The sequence below is a fragment of the Hippocampus zosterae genome, chromosome 18 (genome assembly GCF_025434085.1).
Source record: "Hippocampus zosterae strain Florida chromosome 18, ASM2543408v3, whole genome shotgun sequence".
Lineage (NCBI taxonomy): Eukaryota > Metazoa > Chordata > Actinopteri > Syngnathiformes > Syngnathidae > Hippocampus > Hippocampus zosterae.
This window is the reverse complement of record NC_067468.1, coordinates 5,905,077-5,927,005: the sequence shown is the minus strand read 5'-3', so window position 1 is coordinate 5,927,005 and position 21,929 is coordinate 5,905,077.

The following is a 21,929-nucleotide window of genomic DNA, read 5'->3' as shown; positions in this document are numbered from 1 at the left end:
GGTCCATGTTGTTCTGTTTGTGATGCTGTTGCTGGCTGTTGTGATGTCCGGTGATGTTGGTTGTTGGTTGATGTTTGTAGGTTTTCTGGTAGGTGTGTTTGCGTTTAGAGTGATTTGTTGGGAGTTCTGTAGTATGTCTGCAATGAGGGTGCCTCTGTGGTCGTCGTAGGGAGAGTGCCATTGTGTTGAGTGAGCGTTGATGTCTGCGGTTAGAATGGTGTTGTTCAGCGAGTTTATGTATTGGAAGGTGTTGGTGATGTCTGTGTCTTCTGTGGCGTGGTCTGGTCGGGTGGTATCTCTGGGGGGTATATACATGTTGCATATGTGTAGTCTTTTGTGGTTGGTTATGTGAATCTTTACGGTTTGAATTTCTGTAGTGTTGGTGTTAATGTTGTTGGGGATGTTCATGGGAGTGAATGTGACTGATTTGTGAATGTATGTGAGCAGTCCTCCTCCTCCCTTGTGTTCTCTGTCTTTCCTAATGCTGGTGTAGTTGGTGAGACGAGGTGTGTTGTGTTGTTTTTCTAGTTTGGTTTCTTGTATGGTGATGATGTCTGCGTGCTGTTGTGAGGCGAGTTCTTCTAGTTCTGTTTTCTTGTTTTGGATGCCGTTGATGTTTATTTGTAGTATGGTCAGTGTGTGTTTGTTGTTTTTGTTGGTGGGTGTTGTTCTTTGTGGGTTGTTCGGGGGTTGTGGTGTTGGGGTGTTTGTTGTTTGCGTGTGTGTTCTGCATGTCCACGTGTTTGTGTATTGGCGGGTGGTGATGCCGGAGCAATGTCTGTGTATCCAGTGTGGGTGTGTTGAGTTGCATCTGAGTGAGGTTTGTCTGCGTGTGATGATTCTATTGCAGCTATTGGAGGTCCAGGTTTGGGGGGGTGGTCTTGTGTTTGTTGTATCTCTGTTGGAGTTGTCTGTCCGTGTTGCGTTTGAGGGTAGTGTTGGTGAGGCGAGTGTGTTGTTTTGGTCTGTTTGTGCTCTGCTGCCTGTTGGTGTCCTACGAGGTGTTGTTGTTCGTGGTGGTGTTTTGGGATGTAGTCTGCATTTCCATGTTATGTTGTATTGTCTAGTGTTTATGTTTGTGCAATGTTTGTGTACCCAGTGTGGTGTGTGGTGGTTGCATCTGAAGGATGTCTGTCTTCTTGTAATCTGTTGTGTGCAAATGTCGCATGTCCAGGTAGTTTGTTGTGTGTGTGTTTGTTGCGTGCGTGAGAGTGTCTGTGTGGGCCCCGGATTTGTCTCTATGTCCCCCGCCTGGAGCAAAAGGTCCGCCCGCCACCCTGCCAGGTTCAGGGGGCGGTTAGCCGAAAAAAAAAAAAAACGGCCGTAAGGGCACCCCGTTCGGGGTGCAGGGATTGGTTCCTTGATTTGTCCCCCCGTTCGGGGGGAACCCTCCAACTGCGAGTAAGCCAAGGAGTTTGGAGGTACAGCAGGTTGACAGCAGTGTGATCGAGCAGATTAGTAGAATTTGAATGGGGCTTCACTGATTTATTTCATACAATTCATATCTAAAACACAGTTGAAAAATATTTGATTGTTAAAATATTAAATACAAGAACTATATCAAGAAATTAACAAAACATAGTTTTTTTAGTTAGGAGAAAAGTCTAAAAACATATCACAAATGACAAACGTTGTGCCTCTCCTCCTCCTGTTCTTCAATGAAGCTGATCACCCTCCAGCTCCCGTTAGAAACATTGTGCTGCTGAAGGTGTGCCGGCAGAATGGTTGTGATACAGGAGGTGCTGTGGACTCTCCCAGAAACGAGGACCTAGTTTAGTTGTAGATCCAGTAAAACATAGTGCAAATGTGACATTATTTATAATGCACAGTTACAGTCTTGTGAATATTAAAAAATGTACTTCATGTAATGCAGGAAGCGAATATTTCAAACGAACTAAGGCAGCAAACAGTAAGAGCAAAATCGTGTTCCAAACATTAACTCTTTTTTTAAATGTCAATTAGCTTGTGAGTAATAAGACAAAATGTGACTGTCAGACAGAGAACTGTCAGAGCAAACGGCAGATTTTAGAAAGTCCTGCCGAAATAAATCTGCACCCGACTGCGACTGTCAGCGTTGAACTGCCGCCATTGCTGTCAAAGTCAGACACATCTCCAAAATTGTTGGAGCAAATTTTTAAGCAGGCTTCATCTTGATAAATTGACCACGTATTTGACATTTACACCATAACGTTACCGCCTAAAATAATCGTAAAACAAAATTTTGTGTAACAACAAGAGTAATATGTACCCCAAAAGCTTTCAAAGCGTCTGAAAGTTTTCTCCTCCGTTTTTGTTGGGGCTTGGCTCGAAATGCATCATGATTGGCCGCCCGAAGTCCACGTGTCTGTCGGACGTGCTCTCATTGGTCTACAATACCATCACGGATGAATAAATACTCAAAGGGCTTGCCAGGCAAGCCCTTTGAACCCTTTAAATACTCAATGGGCTTGCCTGGCAAGCCCTTTGAGTATTTATTCCATATTGCCCACTAGTTCACTAGTAAGGTCATTTTGACGCTTACTAGTGAACATGTAAGGCCATAAATGTGCCCACTAGTTCACTAGTAAGATCATTTTGACGCTTACTAGTGAACATGTAAGCCACAAAACGCTCACTAGTTCACTAGTAAGGTCATTTTGACGCTTACTAGTGAACATGTAAGCCACAAAACGCTCACTGGTTCACTAGTAAGGTAATTTTGACGCTTACTAGTGAACATGTAAGCCACAAAACGCCCACTGGTTCCCTAGTAAGATCATTTTGACGCTTATTTATGAACATGTCAGCCACAAAACGCTCACTCGTTCACTAGTAAGATCATTTTGACGCTTACTAGTGAACATGTAAGCCACAAAACGCCCACTAGTTCACTAGTAAGGTAATTTTGACGCTTACTAGTGAACATGTAAGCCACAAAACGCCCACTAGTTCCCTAGTAAGATCATTTTGACGCTTATTTATGAACATGTCAGCCACAAAACGCTCACTCGTTCACTAGTAAGATCATTTTGACGCTTACTAGTGAACATGTAAGCCACAAAACGCCCACGAGTTCACTAGTAAGGTCATTTTGACGCTTACTAGTGAACATGTAAGCCACAAAACGCCCACTAGTTCACTAGTAAGATCATTTTGACGCTTACTAGTGAACATGTAAGGCCATAAATGTGCCCACTAGTTCACTAGTAAGTTCATTTTGAGGCTTACTAGTTGACATGTAAGCCACACATCGCCTACTAGTTCACTAGTAAGATCATTTTGAGGCTTACTAGTGAACATGTAAGCCACAAAACGCCCAATAGTTCACTAGTAAGATCATTTTGACGCTTACTAGTGAACATGTAAGCCACAAAACGCTCACTAGTTTACTAGTAAGGTCAATTTGACGCTTACTAGTGAACATGTAAGCCACAAAACGCTCACTAGTTCACTATCCATCCATCCATCCATAATAAGATAATTTTGACGCTTACTACTGAACATTTAAGGCCATAAATGTGCCCACTAGTTCACTGGTAAGATGATTTTGACGCTTACTAGTGAACATGCAAGGCCATAAATGTGCCCACTTGTAGTGCTAGTGACATTACACTGTACTTGCATTAAATGCAAATAAGGATGATTACGAAAACATGTAACGGTATCCTATTGGCTGTACGTTTCAAAATAGTGTCATCCCACCAGTCAGGGCTCATGATTTTGGAAATTCTGTGCCCACTTAGTTTTTTAAAACAACAATGGCGGACAGTGTCCTGAGACGTATTCGGCGAAGGTGCAGGGCAATAGAGAGTGCCTGTCATCAAGGGTCTGCCGGTGAAAGTGAAGCACGCGCGATAAACATTTCAATTGCTAATTTAAGAAGAGTTAGTGACCAGTTTAGCGCTGATACTATTCAAAGTTTGATTCAAAGTCCAATAGATCTCCGATCTGTCATCATTGCGGGACCCACTCCTAATGGTGGACGTGTTTGTTCCCATGTGGCACATCGTTTGCACACAGGTAAAATGGCTACCATTTTTTGTCATTGGTTTTTCGTATGTATTTTTATTCGAACTACACACGGGTTTTACTGACGACTTGCTGTGACTTACCTTCTATCACCCTGTCAAACGTCGTTTTATACCAGTGGTTTTCCTGCAAATCAGTAGACTATTAAGTAACGCGATGGCTGTACACTTTTAAGCAATAACTAGTGATCTTTTAGTTATTCAATTATAAGTTTGAATTATTTTTTTCTTGAGTAAAATGGTTAGAGAAAATAGCTGCTCGTGGTTTTGAAGCTGCATATACTTTTATGTACATCTGTGTCTATATGCCTGTACTGTATACAGTATATAAAAAACACGTAGTGATTCGTTTGCTTGAATTCCTTAATCCTTTTATTTCCATACTTTAGGTAGACGAGGAAGACCAGCACTTGACATTACAAGGGATCAAATTGAACTGCTCCCCACTCAGGGCTTTACAGTGAGAGCCATCACTGAGATGTTGTGTTGTTCCTCTTCAAACCTGCATAAAAAAAATGAAGTTTTTTCAGATTTCAGCCAGAAATAGATTTACTCCCATTCATGATGTTGACCTGGAGGAGCATGTCAGAAGATTGCACAGCCAATTTCCCAGATCAGGCTCGAAAGCAAGTGTTCTGCTACATACTCTTGTCCCTTCATGTATATATCATTATATTCATTGTGAAAGTGTACTTTCTTTATTGTGTTGTTTTCTGAACCTGTTGCAGATGATGAGGGCATACCTGCGTGCTGATGGTATTGTAGTACAAAGAAAAAGAGTTCGAGAAATCCTCAACCGTAGTGACCCAGCTGCTGCAGCCCAGAGATGGAGCCAGACTGTGGCTAGAAGAACATACTATGTGCCATTCCCCAATAGTTTATGGCACATAGATGGGCATATGCGTCTCATTCGGTAATAAGGGATCATCTTATATTTGTACTCGTGGGAGCATTAGAAAGCCATATTGTATGGACAGCACAGATTAAATTGAATTTTATCATTTGTATATCCAAGTTACACAAACTCCAAATTGCCTCCATGTAGTCTTAAGTGCACAGCAATACCTTCTCTACCGAGATGATATTTCAAACAAGATATGAAACTTGATTGTTTTCTTGTATTTAATCATTATTCTTTTCATGTTTGTTTTACAGGTGGGTGTTTGTGACACATGCCGGCATTGATGGTAATTCCAGGCTAATAACGTACCTTCAACTGGAGCACAGACAACACAGCTTTGACAGTGTTGAAATATTTTGTCCAAGCCACCTGCCTGTATGGGTTACCCTCCAGAGTAAGATCCGACCATGGTGGTGAAAACACTGGTTGCTCTTTTAATGAACCTACTGCAGGGACAAGGCACCAAAATTATTTCTAGCTCCAGCCAACACCCCCTCACAATTTACTCACACCTCCCATGGCCTGATTATCCACCAACAGGGGCCCTTTTTGGATTATCATTTTGGCATAGGAACTTTCCTTTCCTATCCTAACCGAGTGAGATGAGCCGGTAGCACCTGGAGCAAAGATCGTCTAAATTTTAATAATGCTTAGGAAAGGGTCTGACCATCCTTTACGAAAGGAAAGGAGACATATTATGCAGCAGGAATATTTAAAGGGGAAGTCTTTTTTTATGTTGTTGTTGTTGTTGTTGTCGACCCCACCCGTGCCCCGACATTGGGGGACCGGGCCCTCACTCCGTCTCCCGGATCCCCAGACCCCCCTCCTCCGCCCAGCGGGCGAGCAGGGCCGCCACTCCACTTGGGTTTCGCCAGAGGTCCTCCGGAGTCAGTGTGGTGGGTATGTTTGTGCAGGTGAACAGGTGTTGTGTGTCGTGCACTTGCGTGCCGCATAGCGCACAGAGTGGTGTTGGGTGTGTGTCCGGTGTAATGTTGTGTAGGTAGGAGTGGAGGGCTGGTGATTTGTTGGTTCGGAGTTGTGCTAGGAGTTGTCTGGTTCTGTGTGGTAGGTCTTGCTCTGATGGGTCTATTTCTGGTGCTGGTGCATGTATTACTTTGTTGTGTTGTCTGGTGTCCAAGTGTGTTTGTACAAAGTGGGTGTGTATGTCTTTCATGTTCTGTTTTATGGTGTCGTTGTTGGTGTTCTGTGGTGCTGTGTCTTTGTTGTGTGTGTAGTTGTTGTTGTGGAAGATTGTTTGTTTCTTTTGTCTGGGTGGTGGTGGTTGTTGAGTGAGTGGGTGTAGTGGGTGGGTTGGGTGTTGGGCTTTTTGTCTGATTTGCGATGCGTGTAGTTTTAGATGGGTGTTCAGTGGGAGAGTTTTTGTTTCCTCATGCAAGTGTTGTATGTTTGTGTCTTGTGTGCATCCTGTTGCTATTCTGAGTGCTGTGTTCTGTGTGGTCTGGAGTTTTGTCTTGTTTGTGTCCGATAGTGTTGGTGACCATATAGTGTTTGCGTATTCGAGGCGTGTGAGTGTGGTTGCTTTGTATGTGGTGAGTATAGTTTCTTTGGATTTTCCCCAGTGAGTGGTTGTTAAGGCTTTAAGTATTTTGTTTGATTGCTTGGCGCGGGTTAGAGTGTGTTGTGTGTGTTTTGAGAAGGTGAGTTTGGGGTCCCATGTTAATCCCAGTATTTTGGGTTCGCGGACTGTGGGTAGGGTGGTGTTATCTATTTGTAAAGTGAGTCTGTTGCTGTATTCTGCCGGATCCGGTGTGAACAGAGTGGTGGTGGTTTTGTCTGCGTTGAGTGTGAGTTGGTTCTGTTTTGTCCAGTTGTATATGTCGTGGAGATATTTTTGTACTTGTTGTTGTGCCTGTTGTGGTTTGACATGTGTGGATAGAATGGTGATGTCGTCTGCATATGTAACTGTGTGTACATTTGGAGGTGGTTGTGGTAAGTCTGCCATGTATATGTTGAATAGTGTTGGTGAAAGTACTCCCCCCTGTGGTACCCCCGTTTTCGTGTTTCTATGTTCTGATGTTTCCCCCCGGTATTGAGTGTATTGTCTGCGTCCCCTTATGTAGTTGAAGATGTATTTGATGATGATGTTTGGGGTGTTAGTGTTGTTGAGTTTGTTTGTGAGTGTGTGTAGGTTTACCGTGTCAAAGGCTTTGGACATGTCTAGGGCTATGGCAACTGTTCGTTGTGGTGGTTTTTGTTGATTGAAACCTGTGGCTATGATGTTGTGTATGTGGTGTAGTGCTGTGGTTGTGGAGTGTTGTTTTCGGAAGCCGTGTTGGTGAGAGGGTAGTTGAGTGTTGTTGGTAATGAAGGGTAGTATTACCTTTTCCATTGTTTTGGCTATTGGGCTGAGTAGTGCTATTGGTCTGTAAGATGGGCCGAGTGCGTGGTTTTTGTTGGGTTTTGGTATTGGGATTATTTTTGCAGTCTTCCATATTGCGGGGATGGTGTTGGTGTTGAGTGATGTGTTGTAAGTGTGTGTGAGTAGTGTTATTGCTTTGGGGCCTAGGTGTTTCAGATGTCTGATGTTTATGTTGTCTGGGCCTGTGGAGTTGTTGCTTTTGGAGCGTTGTAGTGCTTGTTTGACTTGTTGTTCTGTGATGGTTATGGGCGTGGTGTTGAGTTTTCGTATTTTGCGTTGTAGTTGTCTGTATGTTCTGTTGGTTTTGTGTTGTATTATGTTGGTGAATTGTTTGTTGAATGCTCGTGCTTTCTGTTTGTTGGATATGTCCGTTAAGTGTTCTTTCCATAGCTCTTGTTTGTGTTTTTGGATTTGTTTGTCTATTTCTTTGTTTAGGTCTGTGATGCGTGGGTCTTGGTGGTTTTGTTGTCTGATGTCGTTTCTTTGGCTGATGAGGGTTCTGATGTGTTGTGGTAGGAGAAGTGATTTGCTTTTTATTTTTCCGTGGGGTATGTGGTGTTTGTCTGCTGTAAGTATGAGGTTTGTGAGCATGGTGTTGGCTGTGTGGATGTTGTCAGGTATGGTTAAGTTCTCCAGTGCTGATTCTATTTCAGAGGTGTATCCTTCCCAGTCTGCTTTCCTGTAATTTGTGTAAGTTTGAAGGTGTTGTTGTAGGCGGAAAGGAGCACGCGTGTTGTGTGTGATTTTGATAGGAAGGTGGTCTGAACTGAGTGCGTGTATTGTGGTCCATGTTGTTCTGTTTGTGATGCTGTTGCTGGCTGTTGTGATGTCCGGTGATGTTGGTTGTTGGTTGATGTTTGTAGGTTTTCTGGTGGGTGTGTTTGCGTTTAGTGATTTGTTGGGAGTTTTGTAGTATGTCTGCAATGTGGGTGCCTCTGTGGTCGTCGTATGGAGAGTGCCATTGTGTTGAGTGAGCGTTGATGTCTGCGGTTAGAATGGTGTTGTTCAGCGAGTTTATGTATTGGAAGGTGTTGGTGATGTCTGTGTCTTCTGTGGCGTGGTCTGGTCGGGGGGTATATACATGTTGCATATGTGTAGTCTTTTGTGGTTGGTTATGTGAATCTTTACGGTTTGAATTTCTGTAGTGTTGGTGTTAATGTTGTTGGGGATGTTCATGGGAGTGAATGTGACTGATTTGTGAATGTATCTGAGCAGTCCTCCTCCTCCCTTGTGTTCTCTGTCTTTCCTAATGCTGGTGTAGTTGGTGAGACGAGGTGTGTTGTGTTGTTTTTCTAGTTTGGTTTCTTGTATGGTGATGATGTCTGCGTGCTGTTGTGAGGCGAGTTCTTCTAGTTCTGTTTTCTTGTTTTGGATGCCGTTGATGTTTATTTGTAGTATGGTCAGTGTGTGTTTGTTGTTTTTGTTGGTGGGTGTTGTTCTTTGTGGGTTGTTCGGGGGTTGTGGTGTTGGGGTGTTTGTTGTTTGCGTGTGTGTTCTGCATGTCCACGTGTTTGTGTATTGGCGGGTGGTGATGCCGGAGCAATGTCTGTGTATCCAGTGTGGGTGTGTTGAGTTGCATCTGAGTGAGGTTTGTCTGCGTGTGATGATTCTATTGCAGCTATTGCAGGTCCAGGTTTGGGGGGGTGGTCTTGTGTTTGTTGTATCTCTGTTGGAGTTGTCTGTCCGTGTTGCGTTTGAGGGTAGTGTTGGTGAGGCGAGTGTGTTGTTTTGGTCTGTTTGTGCTCTGCTGCCTGTTGGTGTCCTACGAGGTGTTGTTGTTCGTGGTGGTGTTTTGGGATGTAGTCTGCATTTCCATGTTATGTTGTATTGTCTAGTGTTTATGTTTGTGCAATGTTTGTGTACCCAGTGTGGTGTGTGGTGGTTGCATCTGAAGGATGTCTGTCTTCTTGTAATCTGTTGTGTGCAAATGTCGCATGTCCAGGTAGTTTGTTGTGTGTGTGTTTGTTGCGTGCGTGAGAGTGTCTGTGTGGGCCCCGGATTTGTCTCTATGTCCCCCGCCTGGAGCAAAAGGTCCGCCCGCCACCCTGCCAGGTTCAGGGGGCGGTTAGCCGAAAAAAAAAAAAAACGGCCGTAAGGGCACCCCGTTCGGGGTGCAGGGATTGGTTCCTTGATTTGTCCCCCCGTTCGGGGGGAACCCTCCAACTGCGAGTAAGCCAAGGAGTTTGGAGGTACAGCAGGTTGACAGCAGTGTGATCGAGCAGATTAGTAGAATTTGAATGGGGCTTCACTGATTTATTTCATACAATTCATATCTAAAACACAGTTGAAAAATATTTGATTGTTAAAATATTAAATACAAGAACTATATCAAGAAATTAACAAAACATAGTTTTTTTAGTTAGGAGAAAAGTCTAAAAACATATCACAAATGACAAACGTTGTGCCTCTCCTCCTCCTGTTCTTCAATGAAGCTGATCACCCTCCAGCTCCCGTTAGAAACATTGTGCTGCTGAAGGTGTGCCGGCAGAATGGTTGTGATACAGGAGGTGCTGTGGACTCTCCCAGAAACGAGGACCTAGTTTAGTTGTAGATCCAGTAAAACATAGTGCAAATGTGACATTATTTATAATGCACAGTTACAGTCTTGTGAATATTAAAAAATGTACTTCATGTAATGCAGGAAGCGAATATTTCAAACGAACTAAGGCAGCAAACAGTAAGAGCAAAATCGTGTTCCAAACATTAACTCTTTTTTTAAATGTCAATTAGCTTGTGAGTAATAAGACAAAATGTGACTGTCAGACAGAGAACTGTCAGAGCAAACGGCAGATTTTAGAAAGTCCTGCCGAAATAAATCTGCACCCGACTGCGACTGTCAGCGTTGAACTGCCGCCATTGCTGTCAAAGTCAGACACATCTCCAAAATTGTTGGAGCAAATTTTTAAGCAGGCTTCATCTTGATAAATTGACCACGTATTTGACATTTACACCATAACGTTACCGCCTAAAATAATCGTAAAACAAAATTTTGTGTAACAACAAGAGTAATATGTACCCCAAAAGCTTTCAAAGCGTCTGAAAGTTTTCTCCTCCGTTTTTGTTGGGGCTTGGCTCGAAATGCATCATGATTGGCCGCCCGAAGTCCACGTGTCTGTCGGACGTGCTCTCATTGGTCTACAATACCATCACGGATGAATAAATACTCAAAGGGCTTGCCAGGCAAGCCCTTTGAACCCTTTAAATACTCAATGGGCTTGCCTGGCAAGCCCTTTGAGTATTTATTCCATATTGCCCACTAGTTCACTAGTAAGGTCATTTTGACGCTTACTAGTGAACATGTAAGGCCATAAATGTGCCCACTAGTTCACTAGTAAGATCATTTTGACGCTTACTAGTGAACATGTAAGCCACAAAACGCTCACTAGTTCACTAGTAAGGTCATTTTGACGCTTACTAGTGAACATGTAAGCCACAAAACGCTCACTGGTTCACTAGTAAGGTAATTTTGACGCTTACTAGTGAACATGTAAGCCACAAAACGCCCACTGGTTCCCTAGTAAGATCATTTTGACGCTTATTTATGAACATGTCAGCCACAAAACGCTCACTCGTTCACTAGTAAGATCATTTTGACGCTTACTAGTGAACATGTAAGCCACAAAACGCCCAATAGTTCACTAGTAAGATCATTTTGACGCTTACTAGTGAACATGTAAGCCACAAAACGCCCACGAGTTCACTAGTAAGGTCATTTTGACGCTTACTAGTGAACATGTAAGCCACAAAACGCCCACTAGTTCACTAGTAAGATCATTTTGACGCTTACTAGTGAACATGTAAGGCCATAAATGTGCCCACTAGTTCACTAGTAAGTTCATTTTGAGGCTTACTAGTTGACATGTAAGCCACACATCGCCTACTAGTTCACTAGTAAGATCATTTTGAGGCTTACTAGTGAACATGTAAGCCACAAAACGCCCAATAGTTCACTAGTAAGATCATTTTGACGCTTACTAGTGAACATGTAAGCCACAAAACGCTCACTAGTTTACTAGTAAGGTCAATTTGACGCTTACTAGTGAACATGTAAGCCACAAAACGCTCACTAGTTCACTATCCATCCATCCATCCATAATAAGATAATTTTGACGCTTACTACTGAACATTTAAGGCCATAAATGTGCCCACTAGTTCACTGGTAAGATGATTTTGACGCTTACTAGTGAACATGCAAGGCCATAAATGTGCCCACTTGTAGTGCTAGTGACATTACACTGTACTTGCATTAAATGCAAATAAGGATGATTACGAAAACATGTAACGGTATCCTATTGGCTGTACGTTTCAAAATAGTGTCATCCCACCAGTCAGGGCTCATGATTTTGGAAATTCTGTGCCCACTTAGTTTTTTAAAACAACAATGGCGGACAGTGTCCTGAGACGTATTCGGCGAAGGTGCAGGGCAATAGAGAGTGCCTGTCATCAAGGGTCTGCCGGTGAAAGTGAAGCAGGCGCGATAAACATTTCAATTGCTAATTTAAGAAGAGTTAGTGACCAGTTTAGCGCTGATACTATTCAAAGTTTGATTCAAAGTCCAATAGATCTCCGATCTGTCATCATTGCGGGACCCACTCCTAATGGTGGACGTGTTTGTTCCCATGTGGCACATCGTTTGCACACAGGTAAAATGGCTACCATTTTTTGTCATTGGTTTTTCGTATGTATTTTTATTCGAACTACACACGGGTTTTACTGACGACTTGCTGTGACTTACCTTCTATCACCCTGTCAAACGTCGTTTTATACCAGTGGTTTTCCTGCAAATCAGTAGACTATTAAGTAACGCGATGGCTGTACACTTTTAAGCAATAACTAGTGATCTTTTAGTTATTCAATTATAAGTTTGAATTATTTTTTTCTTGAGTAAAATGGTTAGAGAAAATAGCTGCTCGTGGTTTTGAAGCTGCATATACTTTTATGTACATCTGTGTCTATATGCCTGTACTGTATACAGTATATAAAAAACACGTAGTGATTCGTTTGCTTGAATTCCTTAATCCTTTTATTTCCATACTTTAGGTAGACGAGGAAGACCAGCACTTGACATTACAAGGGATCAAATTGAACTGCTCCCCACTCAGGGCTTTACAGTGAGAGCCATCACTGAGATGTTGTGTTGTTCCTCTTCAAACCTGCATAAAAAAAATGAAGTTTTTTCAGATTTCAGCCAGAAATAGATTTACTCCCATTCATGATGTTGACCTGGAGGAGCATGTCAGAAGATTGCACAGCCAATTTCCCAGATCAGGCTCGAAAGCAAGTGTTCTGCTACATACTCTTGTCCCTTCATGTATATATCATTATATTCATTGTGAAAGTGTACTTTCTTTATTGTGTTGTTTTCTGAACCTGTTGCAGATGATGAGGGCATACCTGCGTGCTGATGGTATTGTAGTACAAAGAAAAAGAGTTCGAGAAATCCTCAACCGTAGTGACCCAGCTGCTGCAGCCCAGAGATGGAGCCAGACTGTGGCTAGAAGAACATACTATGTGCCATTCCCCAATAGTTTATGGCACATAGATGGGCATATGCGTCTCATTCGGTAATAAGGGATCATCTTATATTTGTACTCGTGGGAGCATTAGAAAGCCATATTGTATGGACAGCACAGATTAAATTGAATTTTATCATTTGTATATCCAAGTTACACAAACTCCAAATTGCCTCCATGTAGTCTTAAGTGCACAGCAATACCTTCTCTACCGAGATGATATTTCAAACAAGATATGAAACTTGATTGTTTTCTTGTATTTAATCATTATTCTTTTCATGTTTGTTTTACAGGTGGGTGTTTGTGACACATGCCGGCATTGATGGGAATTCCAGGCTAATAACGTACCTTCAACTGGAGCACAGACAACACAGCTTTGACAGTGTTGAAATATTTTGTCCAAGCCACCTGCCTGTATGGGTTACCCTCCAGAGTAAGATCCGACCATGGTGGTGAAAACACTGGTTGCTCTTTTAATGAACCTACTGCAGGGACAAGGCACCAAAATTATTTCTAGCTCCAGCCAACACCCCCTCACAATTTACTCACACCTCCCATGGCCTGATTATCCACCAACAGGGGCCCTTTTTGGATTATCATTTTGGCATAGGAACTTTCCTTTCCTATCCTAACCGAGTGAGATGAGCCGGTAGCACCTGGAGCAAAGATCGTTTAAATTTTAATAATGCTTAGGAAAGGGTCTGACCATCCTTTACGAAAGGAAAGGAGACATATTATGCAGCAGGAATATTTAAAGGGGAAGTCTTTTTTTATGTTGTTGTTGTTGTTGTTGTCGACCCCACCCGTGCCCCGACATTGGGGGACCGGGCCCTCACTCCGTCTCCCGGATCCCCAGACCCCCCTCCTCCGCCCAGCGGGCGAGCAGGGCCGCCACTCCACTTGGGTTTCGCCAGAGGTCCTCCGGAGTCAGTGTGGTGGGTATGTTTGTGCAGGTGAACAGGTGTTGTGTGTCGTGCACTTGCGTGCCGCATAGCGCACAGAGTGGTGTTGGGTGTGTGTCCGGTGTAATGTTGTGTAGGTAGGAGTGGAGGGCTGGTGATTTGTTGGTTCGGAGTTGTGCTAGGAGTTGTCTGGTTCTGTGTGGTAGGTCTTGCTCTGATGGGTCTATTTCTGGTGCTGGTGCATGTATTACTTTGTTGTGTTGTCTGGTGTCCAAGTGTGTTTGTACAAAGTGGGTGTGTATGTCTTTCATGTTCTGTTTTATGGTGTCGTTGTTGGTGTTCTGTGGTGCTGTGTCTTTGTTGTGTGTGTAGTTGTTGTTGTGGAAGATTGTTTGTTTCTTTTGTCTGGGTGGTGGTGGTTGTTGAGTGAGTGGGTGTAGTGGGTGGGTTGGGTGTTGGGCTTTTTGTCTGATTTGCGATGCGTGTAGTTTTAGATGGGTGTTCAGTGGGAGAGTTTTTGTTTCCTCATGCAAGTGTTGTATGTTTGTGTCTTGTGTGCATCCTGTTGCTATTCTGAGTGCTGTGTTCTGTGTGGTCTGGAGTTTTGTCTTGTTTGTGTCCGATAGTGTTGGTGACCATATAGTGTTTGCGTATTCGAGGCGTGTGAGTGTGGTTGCTTTGTATGTGGTGAGTATAGTTTCTTTGGATTTTCCCCAGTGAGTGGTTGTTAAGGCTTTAAGTATTTTGTTTGATTGCTTGGCGCGGGTTAGAGTGTGTTGTGTGTGTTTTGAGAAGGTGAGTTTGGGGTCCCATGTTAATCCCAGTATTTTGGGTTCGCGGACTGTGGGTAGGGTGGTGTTATCTATTTGTAAAGTGAGTCTGTTGCTGTATTCTGCCGGATCCGGTGTGAACAGAGTGGTGGTGGTTTTGTCTGCGTTGAGTGTGAGTTGGTTCTGTTTTGTCCAGTTGTATATGTCGTGGAGATATTTTTGTACTTGTTGTTGTGCCTGTTGTGGTTTGACATGTGTGGATAGAATGGTGATGTCGTCTGCATATGTAACTGTGTGTACATTTGGAGGTGGTTGTGGTAAGTCTGCCATGTATATGTTGAATAGTGTTGGTGAAAGTACTCCCCCCTGTGGTACCCCCGTTTTCGTGTTTCTATGTTCTGATGTTTCCCCCCGGTATTGAGTGTATTGTCTGCGTCCCCTTATGTAGTTGAAGATGTATTTGATGATGATGTTTGGGGTGTTAGTGTTGTTGAGTTTGTTTGTGAGTGTGTGTAGGTTTACCGTGTCAAAGGCTTTGGACATGTCTAGGGCTATGGCAACTGTTCGTTGTGGTGGTTTTTGTTGATTGAAACCTGTGGCTATGATGTTGTGTATGTGGTGTAGTGCTGTGGTTGTGGAGTGTTGTTTTCGGAAGCCGTGTTGGTGAGAGGGTAGTTGAGTGTTGTTGGTAATGAAGGGTAGTATTACCTTTTCCATTGTTTTGGCTATTGGGCTGAGTAGTGCTATTGGTCTGTAAGATGGGCCGAGTGCGTGGTTTTTGTTGGGTTTTGGTATTGGGATTATTTTTGCAGTCTTCCATATTGCGGGGATGGTGTTGGTGTTGAGTGATGTGTTGTAAGTGTGTGTGAGTAGTGTTATTGCTTTGGGGCCTAGGTGTTTCAGATGTCTGATGTTTATGTTGTCTGGGCCTGTGGAGTTGTTGCTTTTGGAGCGTTGTAGTGCTTGTTTGACTTGTTGTTCTGTGATGGTTATGGGCGTGGTGTTGAGTTTTCGTATTTTGCGTTGTAGTTGTCTGTATGTTCTGTTGGTTTTGTGTTGTATTATGTTGGTGAATTGTTTGTTGAATGCTCGTGCTTTCTGTTTGTTGGATATGTCCGTTAAGTGTTCTTTCCATAGCTCTTGTTTGTGTTTTTGGATTTGTTTGTCTATTTCTTTGTTTAGGTCTGTGATGCGTGGGTCTTGGTGGTTTTGTTGTCTGATGTCGTTTCTTTGGCTGATGAGGGTTCTGATGTGTTGTGGTAGGAGAAGTGATTTGCTTTTTATTTTTCCGTGGGGTATGTGGTGTTTGTCTGCTGTAAGTATGAGGTTTGTGAGCATGGTGTTGGCTGTGTGGATGTTGTCAGGTATGGTTAAGTTCTCCAGTGCTGATTCTATTTCAGAGGTGTATCCTTCCCAGTCTGCTTTCCTGTAATTTGTGTAAGTTTGAAGGTGTTGTTGTAGGCGGAAAGGAGCACGCGTGTTGTGTGTGATTTTGATAGGAAGGTGGTCTGAACTGAGTGCGTGTATTGTGGTCCATGTTGTTCTGTTTGTGATGCTGTTGCTGGCTGTTGTGATGTCCGGTGATGTTGGTTGTTGGTTGATGTTTGTAGGTTTTCTGGTGGGTGTGTTTGCGTTTAGTGATTTGTTGGGAGTTTTGTAGTATGTCTGCAATGTGGGTGCCTCTGTGGTCGTCGTATGGAGAGTGCCATTGTGTTGAGTGAGCGTTGATGTCTGCGGTTAGAATGGTGTTGTTCAGCGAGTTTATGTATTGGAAGGTGTTGGTGATGTCTGTGTCTTCTGTGGCGTGGTCTGGTCGGGGGGTATATACATGTTGCATATGTGTAGTCTTTTGTGGTTGGTTATGTGAATCTTTACGGTTTGAATTTCTGTAGTGTTGGTGTTAATGTTGTTGGGGATGTTCATGGGAGTGAATGTGACTGATTTGTGAATGTATCTGAGCAGTCCTCCTCCTCCCTTGTGTTCTCTGTCTTTCCTAATGCTGGTGTAGTTGGTGAGACGAGGTGTGTTGTGTTGTTTTTCTAGTTTGGTTTCTTGTATGGTGATGATGTCTGCGTGCTGTTGTGAGGCGAGTTCTTCTAGTTCTGTTTTCTTGTTTTGGATGCCGTTGATGTTTATTTGTAGTATGGTCAGTGTGTGTTTGTTGTTTTTGTTGGTGGGTGTTGTTCTTTGTGGGTTGTTCGGGGGTTGTGGTGTTGGGGTGTTTGTTGTTTGCGTGTGTGTTCTGCATGTCCACGTGTTTGTGTATTGGCGGGTGGTGATGCCGGAGCAATGTCTGTGTATCCAGTGTGGGTGTGTTGAGTTGCATCTGAGTGAGGTTTGTCTGCGTGTGATGATTCTATTGCAGCTATTGCAGGTCCAGGTTTGGGGGGGTGGTCTTGTGTTTGTTGTATCTCTGTTGGAGTTGTCTGTCCGTGTTGCGTTTGAGGGTAGTGTTGGTGAGGCGAGTGTGTTGTTTTGGTCTGTTTGTGCTCTGCTGCCTGTTGGTGTCCTACGAGGTGTTGTTGTTCGTGGTGGTGTTTTGGGATGTAGTCTGCATTTCCATGTTATGTTGTATTGTCTAGTGTTTATGTTTGTGCAATGTTTGTGTACCCAGTGTGGTGTGTGGTGGTTGCATCTGAAGGATGTCTGTCTTCTTGTAATCTGTTGTGTGCAAATGTCGCATGTCCAGGTAGTTTGTTGTGTGTGTGTTTGTTGCGTGCGTGAGAGTGTCTGTGTGGGCCCCGGATTTGTCTCTATGTCCCCCGCCTGGAGCAAAAGGTCCGCCCGCCACCCTGCCAGGTTCAGGGGGCGGTTAGCCGAAAAAAAAAAAAAACGGCCGTAAGGGCACCCCGTTCGGGGTGCAGGGATTGGTTCCTTGATTTGTCCCCCCGTTCGGGGGGAACCCTCCAACTGCGAGTAAGCCAAGGAGTTTGGAGGTACAGCAGGTTGACAGCAGTGTGATCGAGCAGATTAGTAGAATTTGAATGGGGCTTCACTGATTTATTTCATACAATTCATATCTAAAACACAGTTGAAAAATATTTGATTGTTAAAATATTAAATACAAGAACTATATCAAGAAATTAACAAAACATAGTTTTTTTAGTTAGGAGAAAAGTCTAAAAACATATCACAAATGACAAACGTTGTGCCTCTCCTCCTCCTGTTCTTCAATGAAGCTGATCACCCTCCAGCTCCCGTTAGAAACATTGTGCTGCTGAAGGTGTGCCGGCAGAATGGTTGTGATACAGGAGGTGCTGTGGACTCTCCCAGAAACGAGGACCTAGTTTAGTTGTAGATCCAGTAAAACATAGTGCAAATGTGACATTATTTATAATGCACAGTTACAGTCTTGTGAATATTAAAAAATGTACTTCATGTAATGCAGGAAGCGAATATTTCAAACGAACTAAGGCAGCAAACAGTAAGAGCAAAATCGTGTTCCAAACATTAACTCTTTTTTTAAATGTCAATTAGCTTGTGAGTAATAAGACAAAATGTGACTGTCAGACAGAGAACTGTCAGAGCAAACGGCAGATTTTAGAAAGTCCTGCCGAAATAAATCTGCACCCGACTGCGACTGTCAGCGTTGAACTGCCGCCATTGCTGTCAAAGTCAGACACATCTCCAAAATTGTTGGAGCAAATTTTTAAGCAGGCTTCATCTTGATAAATTGACCACGTATTTGACATTTACACCATAACGTTACCGCCTAAAATAATCGTAAAACAAAATTTTGTGTAACAACAAGAGTAATATGTACCCCAAAAGCTTTCAAAGCGTCTGAAAGTTTTCTCCTCCGTTTTTGTTGGGGCTTGGCTCGAAATGCATCATGATTGGCCGCCCGAAGTCCACGTGTCTGTCGGACGTGCTCTCATTGGTCTACAATACCATCACGGATGAATAAATACTCAAAGGGCTTGCCAGGCAAGCCCTTTGAACCCTTTAAATACTCAATGGGCTTGCCTGGCAAGCCCTTTGAGTATTTATTCCATATTGCCCACTAGTTCACTAGTAAGGTCATTTTGACGCTTACTAGTGAACATGTAAGGCCATAAATGTGCCCACTAGTTCACTAGTAAGATCATTTTGACGCTTACTAGTGAACATGTAAGCCACAAAACGCTCACTAGTTCACTAGTAAGGTCATTTTGACGCTTACTAGTGAACATGTAAGCCACAAAACGCTCACTGGTTCACTAGTAAGGTAATTTTGACGCTTACTAGTGAACATGTAAGCCACAAAACGCCCACTGGTTCCCTAGTAAGATCATTTTGACGCTTATTTATGAACATGTCAGCCACAAAACGCTCACTCGTTCACTAGTAAGATCATTTTGACGCTTACTAGTGAACATGTAAGCCACAAAACGCCCACTAGTTCACTAGTAAGGTAATTTTGACGCTTACTAGTGAACATGTAAGCCACAAAACGCCCACTAGTTCCCTAGTAAGATCATTTTGACGCTTATTTATGAACATGTCAGCCACAAAACGCTCACTCGTTCACTAGTAAGATCATTTTGACGCTTACTAGTGAACATGTAAGCCACAAAACGCCCACGAGTTCACTAGTAAGGTCATTTTGACGCTTACTAGTGAACATGTAAGCCACAAAACGCCCACTAGTTCACTAGTAAGATCATTTTGACGCTTACTAGTGAACATGTAAGGCCATAAATGTGCCCACTAGTTCACTAGTAAGTTCATTTTGAGGCTTACTAGTTGACATGTAAGCCACACATCGCCTACTAGTTCACTAGTAAGATCATTTTGAGGCTTACTAGTGAACATGTAAGCCACAAAACGCCCAATAGTTCACTAGTAAGATCATTTTGACGCTTACTAGTGAACATGTAAGCCACAAAACGCTCACTAGTTTACTAGTAAGGTCAATTTGACGCTTACTAGTGAACATGTAAGCCACAAAACGCTCACTAGTTCACTATCCATCCATCCATCCATAATAAGATAATTTTGACGCTTACTACTGAACATTTAAGGCCATAAATGTGCCCACTAGTTCACTGGTAAGATGATTTTGACGCTTACTAGTGAACATGCAAGGCCATAAATGTGCCCACTTGTAGTGCTAGTGACATTACACTGTACTTGCATTAAATGCAAATAAGGATGATTACGAAAACATGTAACGGTATCCTATTGGCTGTACGTTTCAAAATAGTGTCATCCCACCAGTCAGGGCTCATGATTTTGGAAATTCTGTGCCCACTTAGTTTTTTAAAACAACAATGGCGGACAGTGTCCTGAGACGTATTCGGCGAAGGTGCAGGGCAATAGAGAGTGCCTGTCATCAAGGGTCTGCCGGTGAAAGTGAAGCAGGCGCGATAAACATTTCAATTGCTAATTTAAGAAGAGTTAGTGACCAGTTTAGCGCTGATACTATTCAAAGTTTGATTCAAAGTCCAATAGATCTCCGATCTGTCATCATTGCGGGACCCACTCCTAATGGTGGACGTGTTTGTTCCCATGTGGCACATCGTTTGCACACAGGTAAAATGGCTACCATTTTTTGTCATTGGTTTTTCGTATGTATTTTTATTCGAACTACACACGGGTTTTACTGACGACTTGCTGTGACTTACCTTCTATCACCCTGTCAAACGTCGTTTTATACCAGTGGTTTTCCTGCAAATCAGTAGACTATTAAGTAACGCGATGGCTGTACACTTTTAAGCAATAACTAGTGATCTTTTAGTTATTCAATTATAAGTTTGAATTATTTTTTTCTTGAGTAAAATGGTTAGAGAAAATAGCTGCTCGTGGTTTTGAAGCTGCATATACTTTTATGTACATCTGTGTCTATATGCCTGTACTGTATACAGTATATAAAAAACACGTAGTGATTCGTTTGCTTGAATTCCTTAATCCTTTTATTTCCATACTTTAGGTAGACGAGGAAGACCAGCACTTGACATTACAAGGGATCAAATTGAACTGCTCCCCACTCAGGGCTTTACAGTGAGAGCCATCACTGAGATGTTGTGTTGTTCCTCTTCAAACCTGCATAAAAAAAATGAAGTTTTTTCAGATTTCAGCCAGAAATAGATTTACTCCCATTCATGATGTTGACCTGGAGGAGCATGTCAGAAGATTGCACAGCCAATTTCCCAGATCAGGCTCGAAAGCAAGTGTTCTGCTACATACTCTTGTCCCTTCATGTATATATCATTATATTCATTGTGAAAGTGTACTTTCTTTATTGTGTTGTTTTCTGAACCTGTTGCAGATGATGAGGGCATACCTGCGTGCTGATGGTATTGTAGTACAAAGAAAAAGAGTTCGAGAAATCCTCAACCGTAGTGACCCAGCTGCTGCAGCCCAGAGATGGAGCCAGACTGTGGCTAGAAGAACATACTATGTGCCATTCCCCAATAGTTTATGGCACATAGATGGGCATATGCGTCTCATTCGGTAATAAGGGATCATCTTATATTTGTACTCGTGGGAGCATTAGAAAGCCATATTGTATGGACAGCACAGATTAAATTGAATTTTATCATTTGTATATCCAAGTTACACAAACTCCAAATTGCCTCCATGTAGTCTTAAGTGCACAGCAATACCTTCTCTACCGAGATGATATTTCAAACAAGATATGAAACTTGATTGTTTTCTTGTATTTAATCATTATTCTTTTCATGTTTGTTTTACAGGTGGGTGTTTGTGACACATGCCGGCATTGATGGGAATTCCAGGCTAATAACGTACCTTCAACTGGAGCACAGACAACACAGCTTTGACAGTGTTGAAATATTTTGTCCAAGCCACCTGCCTGTATGGGTTACCCTCCAGAGTAAGATCCGACCATGGTGGTGAAAACACTGGTTGCTCTTTTAATGAACCTACTGCAGGGACAAGGCACCAACATTATTTCTAGCTCCAGCCAACACCCCCTCACAATTTACTCACACCTCCCATGGCCTGATTATCCACCAACAGGGGCCCTTTTTGGATTATCATTTTGGCATAGGAACTTTCCTTTCCTATCCTAACCGAGTGAGATGAGCCGGTAGCACCTGGAGCAAAGATCGTTTAAATTTTAATAATGCTTAGGAAAGGGTCTGACCATCCTTTACGAAAGGAAAGGAGACATATTATGCAGCAGGAATATTTAAAGGGGAAGTCTTTTTTTATGTTGTTGTTGTTGTTGTTGTCGACCCCACCCGTGCCCCGACATTGGGGGACCGGGCCCTCACTCCGTCTCCCGGATCCCCAGACCCCCCTCCTCCGCCCAGCGGGCGAGCAGGGCCGCCACTCCACTTGGGTTTCGCCAGAGGTCCTCCGGAGTCAGTGTGGTGGGTATGTTTGTGCAGGTGAACAGGTGTTGTGTGTCGTGCACTTGCGTGCCGCATAGCGCACAGAGTGGTGTTGGGTGTGTGTCCGGTGTAATGTTGTGTAGGTAGGAGTGGAGGGCTGGTGATTTGTTGGTTCG